Source organism: Protopterus annectens, chromosome 3.part0 (genome assembly GCF_019279795.1).
Source record: "Protopterus annectens isolate FY-2018-M chromosome 3.part0, PAN1.0, whole genome shotgun sequence".
In the NCBI taxonomy this organism is placed as follows: Eukaryota; Metazoa; Chordata; order Ceratodontiformes; family Protopteridae; genus Protopterus; species Protopterus annectens.
Genome location: NC_056731.1, coordinates 616,250,011 through 616,263,430, shown reverse-complemented (window position 1 = coordinate 616,263,430; position 13,420 = coordinate 616,250,011).

Here is a 13,420-nt window from a genome sequence, read left to right as displayed (position 1 = left end):
CGTCGAGACTTTCAGATCATGACCTTCAGAGGGTAGTGAGTCGACGTCTTAAGTCCGAGGCACTGGCCCAGATGCTTCAGAGCCTGACTCATCAGTCGATGGTTAACCCTATCAATCAAAATGTTCCTCCTCCGATTCCTTTGAGTTCAGAGCCAGGGAGTTTCGGACCCGAGACTGTGGCGGCGTCGGAACTGATACAATTGTCTTCGGTGCCGTCGTCTGCTCAGATTTCTTCTTTGGAGGAATCTCGGTGCCGGACTTCCCTTGTCGGCTCCGAGGGGGTGAGTGGCATCGGACCCTTGTCCGACCCCACTCTTCCTCTCGGTGCTTCGGCATTGGTGAGTTCGGCTCCGACATCGGCCTCGGAGCCATCACTGTCAGTGCCGGGGGAGGTTTTCAGCTTTTCGGAGCGGAGACCTCTGGCTCTGCCTGACAGGGGTGCCTTCGAGGTCATGCGGAGTGTGTTAGAACCTGGTTCAACTCCACAGTCGGCTCCGTCCGCCCCTCCCTCCACGGTGCCTCAGGTAATTTCTGCTCACTCCCTCATCCCGGATCGCAGAGAGCCAGCTCCTCAAGTGCCCCCAGTGGGGATCTCCTCCTCTTCCGAGGCCTCTCCTGAACTGGCAGGAGAGCCCCCTAGGAAGAGACAGTGCAACAGGAAGCACATCGACTCACCTTAGTCTGTCACCTCTGACACGGATTTAGAGGATTCTGAAGGTTCCCCCCATTCCCCCTCTGAAGATGTCTCCTTTGCAGACATCCTGGAGATCTTAAAACAGAGGGGGAATTGGCCAGCCCTCAACCCTTCAGAGGATGAATCTGTGTATCTTGAGGCGTTCGACTCTCGCCCTTCCACCTCCTGGGTGTCCCCTCCCTTTGACCCCCTCATGCAGGTGGTAGCAAAAAAGGCCTGGACGGCTCCTGACTCTGTGGACCCCACCCCCAGGAGACCTTCAAAGTTTATTATGGCCCCAGCAGACAAACAATTTTTGACCAAAGGAGTCTCTGTGGATGCTATGGTGGTGGCTGCTGCCACCAAGAAGGATCTAGCTGATCCTTCAGTGCCCGTCCATCCTCCTAACAAGGAATCTAGGACTATGGACAGGTACGGCAAGCGGATGTTCTCGTCAGTGACCTTTTCTATGCGTTCGCTGAACTACCTCTGTCATTTCACTCGTCTTCAGAGAGACTTGATCAAGGAAGCGAGTGAGATGTTAAAGGATCCAACAGCTGCGGGTTTTCAGGATAAGATGAACTCTCAGCTGGCTACCCTCAATTCAATAACTAACTCCTCCATGCGCCTCCTTTCATATGCGGCTGATGGAGCGAGCAGAGCCGCAGGTACAGGTGTGGCCTTATGCCGGCATGCCTGTATGCGGCTATGCAATTTTGCGGACCCTTTCAAGACGTCTTTCACTAACTCCCCGTTTGATGGATCGTCCCTTTTTGGTTCTCAAGTGAAAGATACCTTGACGAGGTGCGAGACTGATGGCAAAACTCTCTCTGCCGTGGGAGTCTGTTTTTCTACTCCTTCTAGGCCCTACCCCAAGGACCAGAAGGGGGGAAAGATGTGGTTCCACAAACAATCTCAAGGAGCTTTGCCTGACGCACAGAGTCGGTTCCTCTATGAGGCAGAGGGAGGAACAATAATGGTAGACGCCGCCCTAGAGGCAGTTGGGGTCCGCAGAATCAGGGCAGTCGAGAAACCTTTTCTGACAAGCCCTTTCAGCATCCCTGAGGTGTTGCCCGACTGTCCACCTTCGGAGGCAGTCGGGGGAAGATTATCACTGTACCCAGAAGCCTGGCAATCCCTAACTCAAGACAAGTGGGTACAGTCTATCATTTCCGAAGGTTATTCGATCCCATTCTTTCGCATTCCAAAACAATCAAAAAAATCCCTTCCAGACGTTCCACCCACTCAAAGGGAGCAAGCAGCGTTAGAAGTATCAAAGTTGTTTGCAAAAAGAGCCATTCAACCAGTTCCAGCAGACCAGCAAGGATCCGGAATATACTCCGAATTCTTTTTGGTTCCAAAGAAAACAGGGGACTGGAGACCCATTTTGGATCTCAGCAACTTGAACAAGTCTGTCAAGAAAACAAAATTTCGGATGGTCACGCTGCAGTCCATCCTACCCCTTTTGGGGCAGGACAACTGGATGTGCTCTATAGACCTCCAGGATGCGTACTACCATATAAAAATGAACAGACACTCCAGGAGATTTCTCCGCTTCAGGCTGGGAACCAGTCATTTTCAATTCAGAGCCCTGCCCTTTGGACTCACCACAGCCCCCCGGGTGTTTACCAAATGCATGGCAGTGGTCGCCTCTCATCTGAGACGTCAAGGATTCCAGGTGTTTCCATACTTAGACGACTGGCTCCTTACAGCCCCCACCAAGCATCTTCTGCTACTTGCCAGGGACTACACCTTTCACACATGTCGAAAGCTAGGTATCTCAATAAATTGCGAAAAGTCTGTTTTGTCGCCTTGTCATGCTAATACCTTCATAGGCGCAAATCTAGACACAGTCAGCATGTCAGCCCGACTCACAGACCAGAGGATAGCAGACATACACAAACAAGTCTCTCTTCTCCTCCACAGCAACAAAATCAAAGCCCGACTGGCCCTGAAGGTACTGGGGATAATGGCGGCTGCTATCCCTCTCCTTCCATTAGCCAGATTACACATGAGAATTTTACAATGGATGCTCTTCACACAATGATCATACCAACAACTTCCGATGTCCCACTCCATTGTGATAACTCAATCATGCAGGAATCACCTTTCTTGGTGGATTACATCCCCCCAGCTCTTCCTAGGAAGACCCTTTGTTCCTCCCCCTCCGGTTGCTACTCTGATAACGGACGCTTCCCTGATCGGGTGGGGGGGCATTATCAGGGCAAGACGGTCCAGGGCACATGGCAACCTTACGAACGCCACTTGCATATAAATGTTCTAGAGATGAGAGCAGTGCTTTTAGCGTTGCAGGCCCTTCAAGACTCTCTTCCCATAGGAACAATAGCAATTCAGATGGACAACATGTCTGTAGTGTGGTACATCAACAAACAAGGCGGAACCAGATCCTACCCCCTATGTCGAGAGGCACTCAGACTGTGGCAATGGGCGATTTCTTCTCAGCGGTTTCTGATAGCAACGCACATTCCCGGGAAGTCCAATGTCATTGCAGACAAATTGAGCAGAGCTATTCTCATGCCTCACGAGTGGTCTCTGAAAAATTCAGTGTTGGAGAAAGTTTTTCTAAAGTGGGGCCAGCCTTGCTGCGACCTTTTTGCTACTGCCCAAAACAGCAAGTGCAAAAATTTTCACTCTTTCCCCAACCAGGCCATCCCAGCAGAGACGCCTAGTCCAAGATTGGCCCCGGGGACTTCTGTATGCCTTTCCTCCCTTCCCACTGATTTCTCAATTGATACAGAAAGCCATCGCTCAGAAAGCTTCCATGATCCTCATTGCTCCATACTGGCCTCGACAGGTTTGGTTCCCATTTCTACACCGTTTTCTGTTGGAGCAACTCTGGCATCTGGACCCAGTTCCAGATCTTTTGACCCATCAGTCGGGTCAGTTACATCGCTCCCTCCCCTCTCTGAACCTCACTGCATGGTTCCTCCAATTCCAACCCTAGCCAGGCTTCCTCTAATATCTCACTCAGTTCGAGATATTTTAATAGCTTCTCATAAAACCTCCACTCGGAAGATTTATCTTAGTAAGTGGAAACGTTTTTCCTATTGGGCACAGGAAAGGGACATAGACCCGTTCTCTGCTTCTATTCAATCAGTCCTAGATTTTTTAGCCGAACTTTTCCACTCAGGTTCGTCTCCTTCTACAATTAAGGTCCAACTGGCAGCCATATCTAACTTTCATGTTGGAATATCAGAGTCTGCTATCATGTCTCACAAACTTTGCAAAGCCTTTTTAAAGGGAGTTTTTCTCCTCAAGCCTCCTATTAGAAATCCTCCTCCTTCTTGGGATCTTAACTTGGTTCTGACATCTTTGATTCTACCCCCCTTTGAACCTGCGTCTTTGTGTTCAATAAAATTGCTATCCTGGAAAACACTCTTTTTGGTAGCCATTACTTCGGCTAGAAGAGTCTCTGAACTTCATGCACTGTGTAGTCGATCCCCTTACCTTTTGTTTCATAAGGATAGGGTGTCCTTACATACCAATCCATCCTTCTTACCTAAAGTAGCCTCTCCGGCAAACCTAAATCAAACCATTGACCTTCCTGTGTTCTTTCCTAACTATTCCAACAGGTCAGAACAAAAATTACATTGGTTAGATGTTCATCGACAATTAAGGTATTACTTAGACAGGACCAAACAAATTCGAAAGTCTGATCAGCTATTTGTTTCTTATGCAGAAGGCAGAAAGGGCCTTCCAGTTTCTAAAGTATCTCTCTCCAGATGGCTTACTTCTTTGATTTCTTTTGTATATGAGATCAGGCATAAACAGTTACCAAACAAACCTAGGGCTCATTCAACTAGAGCTTTGGCTACATCCATAGCTTTCCAAGACAGGCTGCCTATTGACTCGATTTCTGCTGCAGCTACTTGGGCTTTTCCCCATAATTTCATTTCTCACTATAAGTTGGACTTAGCTTCTAGACACAGAGCCAACTTTGGTTCCACTGTACTCAAGAGTCTGTTCCGATAGGCCACCCGGGACAAGGTGCTAGGGACGCGGTCCCATCCAGCAAGAATGAAGGTGAGATAGACAACTTAACATATAGAAGTTATGTACCTACCATAACGTTCCATGTTAGTTGTCTTCTTCTCGCCTTCTTTCTTGCGTCCCACCCTCCTTCCCCCTAGCCTGGACAGACCTAGAGGAGTTTGATTAAGACCTTTATTTTCGTACCACCTCTATATGTATATATATATATATATATATATATATATATATATATATATATATATATACTGTAATATATATATATATATATATATATATATATATATATATATATATATATATATTTATATATATATTCCCTCAGGTTTTAGGTCACCTTCTTTCTGTCACTCTATAGAGGTGGGTTACCTCTTTCTTCCAATTTCTGGATTTTTCCTAGCTGGGCTTAGCCTACAAACGAGATCTGAGGTATTACCGCCTAGCATTGTGGGATAAAAGGGGAGCCTCGAGCCGGTGGAACTAGCTCTCGAGCTTTTAGAGTGGCCGAGTCGGAGCCGAGGTTCGGCTCCGAACCCATCCAGCAAGAAAGAAGGCGAGAAGAAGACAACTAACATGGAACATTATGGTAGGTACATAACTTCTATTTCATTGTAAGTCACTTTAATTTGTTTTGCAGTATCATAACTCCTAGAACGAGTTCTCAAACTGCTGTCATGTTTCCAGTTTTCCTTTTCTTGACCTCTGTCTGCTATATCTGCTAGCTGTCTTTCCTCATCGCATGTCTGGTGAGTTGTTATTGATTTTGATTACAATAAAATGATGACTGCTATATAGCAGGTGCAAGTTGGAATGGGTCTGGTACCCTCCCCTTAGGACAGATAGGAACTCTCACTACTTATTCTCTTTTCCCTGGTGCTTCTTCCTTAGCCTCTGTTTCAGCACTGTGATCATTGAGGCTTATGAGTGCCTTGCAAGCAGTGGAGTTGACACAAGTAATGGGTTAGTGTTCCTTGCAGTCTTTGAGTCATATCTACAGCCTGTTTCCTTAATGCCTTCTGCATCAACAGTGGTGTTCAACAAGCAGGTTCAGATGCAATTTCTCTGCGCCACATTTTGTTTTGGCCTTGTGCATTGCAGTCAGGGTGGGTTGAGACCACCATAAGCTCAAATGACCTTGCCACCATTCTGACCACCAGCCTTATGGGTAGTCAAGGCCTATGTGTCAAAGTGTTCAGAGCTTATCTCAGCCATGATGGTCCTCTTTGCTCTGGAGCCATTTAGCATTTATTCACCGCTCATTGCTGATTTACACTTTTTTGTTGATATCCTTGGTTCTGAAAGGATTCATAACTTTAGCACTGACATTGCAGACTTTTCTTAATTAAATCCCTTGGAGATTATTGAACTACTGGCTTCTGCCAGGGACCATGCTGTTATCTACTCCTGCTAACCTTGAGGTTTCCCACTATAGTGACAGAGCATTGGATATCCTATGGCAAGACTGTCATATGTAATCTAGTTATAATTCTGCTTCCTCATCTTCCATGGATCAATCCTCACTGTGGAAGAAAGGAAGCATACTTGCAAGAGGAAACACACAGACTTCCCCTCCTGGAGTCCGCCACTTCAAACAAAAATGATGATGATGATGATGCAAGTAATTCCACAGCATTCCCCCACTGACCCCAAGTTTAGCAAGTTTGAGGAGATTTTAGGTATGATGAAAAACTGGGAGGAGGAGTTGTCGTCATCCTACAGGATTCTTTCTGATCTGTATCTCAACCTCTAGGTGGCTCTCTCCGCCAACAAAATGGTCTTACTTGCAGCAAAGAGGATTGTAATGAACTGGGTGTTGTTTCTGTGTTTAGAAAATAAGACAAGATCATTTGTCTGCATAATAAGTGTAATTTTTTTTTGATACATCTCCACACGATTAACTCCATTGCCATGGCAGCAGCCCTTTGGGAAGGAAACATTGGGAAGGAAAGTGGAATGCAAAGCATGGCAGCATACAATGTCATATACGCTGGCCCACATGCCAGAAATTTTCATTAGCCCCAATCTTTATCCAGCATGGTGATGTTATGTGTATTGAGGATGGGCAATCAGTTAGGCATGGCCTATCAGGACGTGTCCACTCAGGGCCCTAGAACAGCCCCACCTCCTCAGCTATCTCACCCATTCTGGCCCAGTCTGGTAATTGCCTCGTGACCTGATCTCCACCAGGGCCTGATGAATGAAGTGCTTATCATCATGGTCCTTCCCCCAGTTTTGGTACACCCATCTTCTGTGCCACTATGTCATGCATCAAAATTGCTAGTAACTCTAAGGTTGGCTGGGTCATACTCAAGTATTTATCTATTTGAGCAGCCAGAGTGGCAAGTGCTTAACTCCTTTTCATATATAGTATGTTTTCAGTGTGAGCTGACTGATAAAATGAGCACTGGAAAGGCTATGTGAAGATGCTGAAGCCAAGCTTGCTTCCCAGGAAGCAACATTGTTTTCTATTTCCAATGTCACCATTCACCTTACTCATAATGCTATGAGTGGTGCAGCAAGTGTATACCTGGCTGTTCATCAGTTCAGTCACTCAGAATGTCAAATAATCCTTCATCAATGCCACTTTAGATGGCACCAAAATTTTTGGGTCCCAAAGCTAAGGAAACTTTGGAATACAGTGAGAGAGAAGGTGACATCCTCAGTGCTATCACCATTTGATTTCAAATCCCACAACTCCCTTTTATGCATTATCAAAAAAGTTCTCTTCATTTATGGCATAAATGGGGCCAGTTATAGAAAAAAATTAGGTCTGCAGTTTGAGAGGTATAAAGGGAACTTTTAGAATGGGTGTCTGCACAGAAGCTGGAATTCTTGGCCTGACTGCAGGTTGCTATGTTTCTTTATCTGTGGGCCACCACAACAAGAGAATCCCTGAAGCCCTGCCTGACTATCCCACACTGTATGTGCATAGATAGACTTCACAGTGGATACATGGATCCAGACCGCTAATTCCAGAGACCAGTAAATCCCTTTCCTCACCCTTCATGACTGTACTCACTACATTTATGCAATGTTCTAGCCAGTAAAAAACTTGTGGTAAAAACAGAGGTACAAAGCCTCCTTTGAGAATGGTTTATCCAACCTACCAGACCACAGTGGATTTGAATTCTACTGCAGGTTTTTTTTCATTCCCAAGAAATCCAGGAATCTTCAGCTGATTTTTAACTTCAGGGGTCTCAGCAAACTCATTCCAGAACATCCCATATGTTTCCATTGTAGCTGACTCTTCCTTGATTGTCAAAAAGAGACTGAATGTACCCTTTGGACCTCCAGGAAGCCTCCTTGTACATAAAGATGTCAAGGGCATCAGGAAGCCTGCTATACTTTTTGGTCAGAGCCAGCTACTTGCAGTTTTGAACTCTATCATTTGGCCTTACCTCATCCATCAGGGTGTTTGCCAAATATATAGCAGTAGTTGAAGTGAATCTGAGGCTGTAGGGTGTCAAGTTGGTCCCATAGCTTAAAACTAGCTGCTAGATGCACTGGCTATGGTTTTAGCACAAGACTCTTTGTTGTAACTGTACCAGTACTTGGGTATAACAATGACTACTACCAAGACCCACACGCAACCTTTGCAGGTCTTCACATTAATTGTTTATGTGCTGAACACGGTCTCTTGCAAGTCCAGTTTTTGTCTAGAATGAATTTATCCTTTGCAGTAAACACTCCTTGCCCTTTGTCTAAATGCATGAGATCAGATGACAGCCACCATTTTTCTCATTCCTCCTGCCAGATGCCACACAGTGAACTGGAACCTAAAGTTTCAGTGGTCTCAATGCACAGGTCTTTCCACTGCTTAAGTAAGAATTTCTAAAGCCTGCAAGAATCATCTCCAGTGATGGTTGCACACTCCCAGCCTTTTGCTGGGACGTCTATTCCATCTGGCACCCCCAGCTGTGACTGTAACCATGGATACCTCTGCCACAGTATGGGAGGCATTATCTAGAGCATATGGTCCAAGGTGTCTGTTCACAGGTAGAGGCCAGACTGCACATCATTATTCTGTAAATATGGGCATTCCTGTTGACCTTGCAGACATAACTCTTTCTGTTACTGAGGGAAACCTTCCTACAGTCTGTTTACGACTTCCCTTTTTTTACCCTGATACCAAAGTTCAATCAGGAAGGCAAACAGAACAAGCTCAGTGTTTTTCCTCATAGCCTAAATTTGGCCACTACAAGGTGTGCAGAACCTTTATGTCTGAGGTCCTTTAGCACACTGTTGATTTAGCCTTTAGTCAGTCATCACCCAGCCATTCATACCCTCTTGATAAAGACATAGTTTCTCCAATTCTGCTGATGACCAGGGACTATTCATATCTTCCTAGGGCCATCTAGAGTCTTACCTCCATCCTGAAGACAATTACAGGGATAATGTATAAGAGCAAATAGACTATATGAGTTATTTCCAAAGCGCTGGAGTCCTCTTCATCTCCATTTCCAGCAGTCTTGGGCTATCTTTCTTGGGTTTTTGACGTGGGTCTTAGTCACTCTTTTCATAAGGTCCATATGTTTGCTTTTTCTAACATCTACCAAGGGCTCCACAACTCTTCCTTGACTTCTTTAATTGTATGCAAAGCCTTTTTTAAGAGAACCTTTCAAATTAAGAATTCTTCAGGGACCTTGCTCCCCCTTGGGATTTAAATTTTGTTGTAGAGAAGTTGACTGTGCCAGCATTTGAATGGCCTTTCTTAGTTGATAATTTTTTTTTTTTTCATGGAAGACATTTTCTCCTGCAGCCATAATGTCAGCAAGAAGGATCTCAGAACTTCAAGGCTTGCATATTAACTCTCTTTATCTACTTATTTTAAGGGAGAGGTCCTATGTATAAATTCTTCTTTCATACAGAAGGTATTCATTGAAGGTAATTTAAACCAGTCACTTAATCTGACTGTATTGCTCTTGAACTTTTTGAACAGTAGTAGTGTGTTGTGGATTGTTTTGATGTCCACGGGAAGCTCAAATTGTATCAGTACAGAGCAAAATAATTTTGTAAAGATCCTGTTATTTGTGTCTTAAGCTACCAAAATACAGGTTTGAAAGTGTGTAAAGTTACCTTACATAAGTAGTTTCAGAATACATTAAATTATTTTACACAAAATGTAGCAATATATTTGCATGGATACCTAGAGTGCCTTCCCTTCCAGAAAGCATTGGCTACCTCACCAGGATTTTTCAGAAATGTATCTGTGTATATTGGCAGTTATGACATGGGCTGATCTGCATGCTTTCACAAAGCACTAAGCTGGATGTGATCTCAAGGTCTAGATCCTGTTTTGGGGCCACAATATTACAAGGGATTCTTTCATGATACCGCCCAAAGAGATGAGTTTGGGGCTTTGTCCTAAAGTGTATTTTAGTAGACAGACCAGATCATGTCAGATATGAAAGTTTTGTACTTATAATTTTGCATCAGTGTTAAGTGTAGGACCCTGTCACCCCATCAGTTTACATAGCTTTTGGCATGCTTAGCATGATTAATATGCAAATCCATTATGTCATGCACAATTGACATTACTTGACAGGTCAGCTGCTTAAAGTAATGGGGAAGTAGTTAATATTATTTAACTGGATTATCTAATGAATATTCAAAACTCTTGGTCAGCTGAAATATGGATTCAAAATGCATGCTCAGAACTTGAGTGTGGCATGGTAGCAACACCGCCCCATCCCTGAAATATTCGGGTCTATATCAGAACATCGAAGTTTTAAAACTTCAAATGTTCTAATATTGACTCGTTTTGAGTGAACACTAAAAATAGCGAAGCTAAAGAACACCAAATTCTTTCCTAGGGAAAGAATTTGGTTGGCCGGTTCTGTGGCTTCCCTATTTTCAGCGCTGTGGTGGAAAGTTACGGGTCAGGTTCAGGAAAGTGTGCGATTGTGTGGTCGTTAGGTTTAGGGCATGGGTTAGGTGAGTTAGGGTTAGGGCACGGGTTAGGTGAATTAGGGTTAGGGGCGGGTTAAGTGATTTAGGGTTAGGGCGCGGGTTAGGTGAGTGTGCGATAGTGACGGACCTTAGGGTTAGGGTTTTGGTTAAGGTAAGTGGATAGATAGTGTATGTATAGTTTAGTATAGGGTTAGTTATAGGATTATAAGTATGTGTGTGTGTGTGTGTGTGTGTGTGTGTGTGTGTGTGTGTGTGTGGATTGATGTTTTTTAGGTGTGCTTGTGTTGTGTGCATGTGTTTCGGAATAGAAATTTTTTTCCCAAGGAAAAAAATTTGCTGTTCTGAATGTTCGATATTATGTGGTTTAGATATTTTAGGTTTGATGAAATAGCATTCGCTATTTTCATCTTTCGATAGCGTGATATAAACGCAAATATTCTATCTTATATTGTATATTTTTATTGTTGGATGGCTATCCTGTGACATTTTTACTGTCATTTCTTATTATGAGGCAGTTGTCAAAATTTAAGGATTGTTACCTTAATGATCAGGGCTAAACAATACAACAATTTATGAGATGCTGCTAATGTTGCTGCTGTACCACACATAGATTCTCAGCAGAAGTACTGTGGTAGAGCATAATCAGTAAGAAGAGATTTAAGAACATAACTCTCAGCTGTCCTCTTCTTTCAGTACATTTATGTTGCCTCATATTTTTGGCTTGTCTCTTGTAAAATTGTTGAAATGTCTTGTTTAATGAATATTTATTACCCACCTTCTGTGTGTAATAACATGAGTAATCAATATTCATTAAGAATGCATGACATAGCAATAGGGTCATCCATAAATTATACTGTCAGTGTTATTTTGGTGGGGTTTTCTACTGCATGTCGGGAGGGATAGTGTTCTGCATTATTGCTGACAGATCTGCACTGCCCTTGGATCATCCATTTCAACATTCCCACTTTTTTTTCACCTGCCTGTGAGGGTGAACTCAGAGACAGATAGTTTTGGGGCACGTTTATGACATGTTTGTATCTCTGGATTCTTGCTATACTATACTATAAAGTGGCATAGCAGAGATGGAAAAGAATGGTGGAGTGTGAAGCATTGTGGGTAAGGGAAGGAGTTGTAGCCTGGAAAAGTCTGACTTGCTAAGTTAACCAGAACCTGCAGCATCCAGTCTTAAATGTCATTGAAGTGAATGGACCAATGACCATTCAGGTCTATCCTTACAGTAACAGTAAGTACGTAAGTTTCATTTCTTTAACAACAGAAAGCCAGTTCAAAGATCATATGGCTTGCAACTATCCTCAGTTTGGAGTACAAGATAGCATTTTATTTAAACCAGTTCTAGAAATAATCTAAATACATTCATAGTCCTTATGTTCAAAGATGGCATATGCTGGAAAGATAAAGAGTCTTAGAGCTAGAGATAATCTGTCTTCTAAGACAATGAGCTAGTATGTACAATTATTTTAAATTAAAACAAAAAAGGTTTTCTCTCCCACTTTAATTAACATGGTAAATGTATAGACATTCAAAATGATAACACTTCATGCCCTCATATATCTGAGTTTATTTGGATGCTGTATGGTGACATTGGAATTGAATGCAAAGTGGTGTATTCTATTTTATAAACCATAATAAAGATTTCTCAGGTGTCATATGGAAGAGCATTTCCAATTTTAGTTAATCCATTTAGAATTGTTGTGGCTGCAATGTTTTTTCCAAGGTCTGACCATGCTTTATAGCTGCTCACAAGGTGCAAAACATGCAGATTAATCTTTTCCAACTGTTTTTAAGAAGACGTGTTTGGGACTGGAAAGCATAGTGATTGGTTATTGATTCCTTTTTTGTGGTTGGATGTGTGGGTTCTCAGTATTTGTTTTTTATTCAAGAAGCTGAACCAATATATGGCAGCAGACCTGGAAAATGAAGACATCTGTAACCCTCAAGACCATTCTTCACATATGCTCTCTTATTACAGATTAATGCATAGTTCAGCCACTACCCACAACAAGCAAGGCACTGAGACAATATTCAGTTTAAAACAAACATGTAATTGCTTAACTGTCTTCACTTAACTTTCATTATTGTATAGATGCCTGCTGTTTGGTATTTATGTCTCCTTCTGGGACCACAGTTAACAAATTTTTATAAATCACTTCTACATGTATATTTTTGACATATCTAGATATCAGGGTGTAATAAATACAAGTATGCAATTTCAACATGCACATATTTTTTATTTCTGTACATCCAATGTGGATCATTGACACTATTACCTATTTTCTGTGCACATCATCAGCTCTCATACTTAACTTAACAGACACTGTAATACACTATGTCCAAGTTAAACTTAAAAAAAAACTAAATCACTCATATAGCTATTCCTGCCTCTGTTTGACCCCTGAAACAAAACCCTGACCTTAGATAAAAAAAAACAACTATTTTTTTAACAAAATGATCTATATTAAATTATCACTTAAAACACAGGCACTCTTACATTTATATAAATTAAAATAAACCATACTGACACAATTTCATTTGTAAACATTATACATTACAAACCATGCTGACACAACTGTATCTGCAAACAGTATACATCACTTGCCTTCTTTAAGCCTTGCTCCTCTTCTGCATGTATTGATCCTACAATTCCCATTTTTCCTACGTAATTTGCTCCTACCATTTTCTAAAGATCCCAATTTCAGTTGTTTTACCTCTGTTACTATCTTCACTTTTTCTAGTAAAGTTGGTTTAGACTTTTTTTTCCATTTTGTAGTAATTGCTTTTTTGGCAGCCACCATAATTAGACTCAGC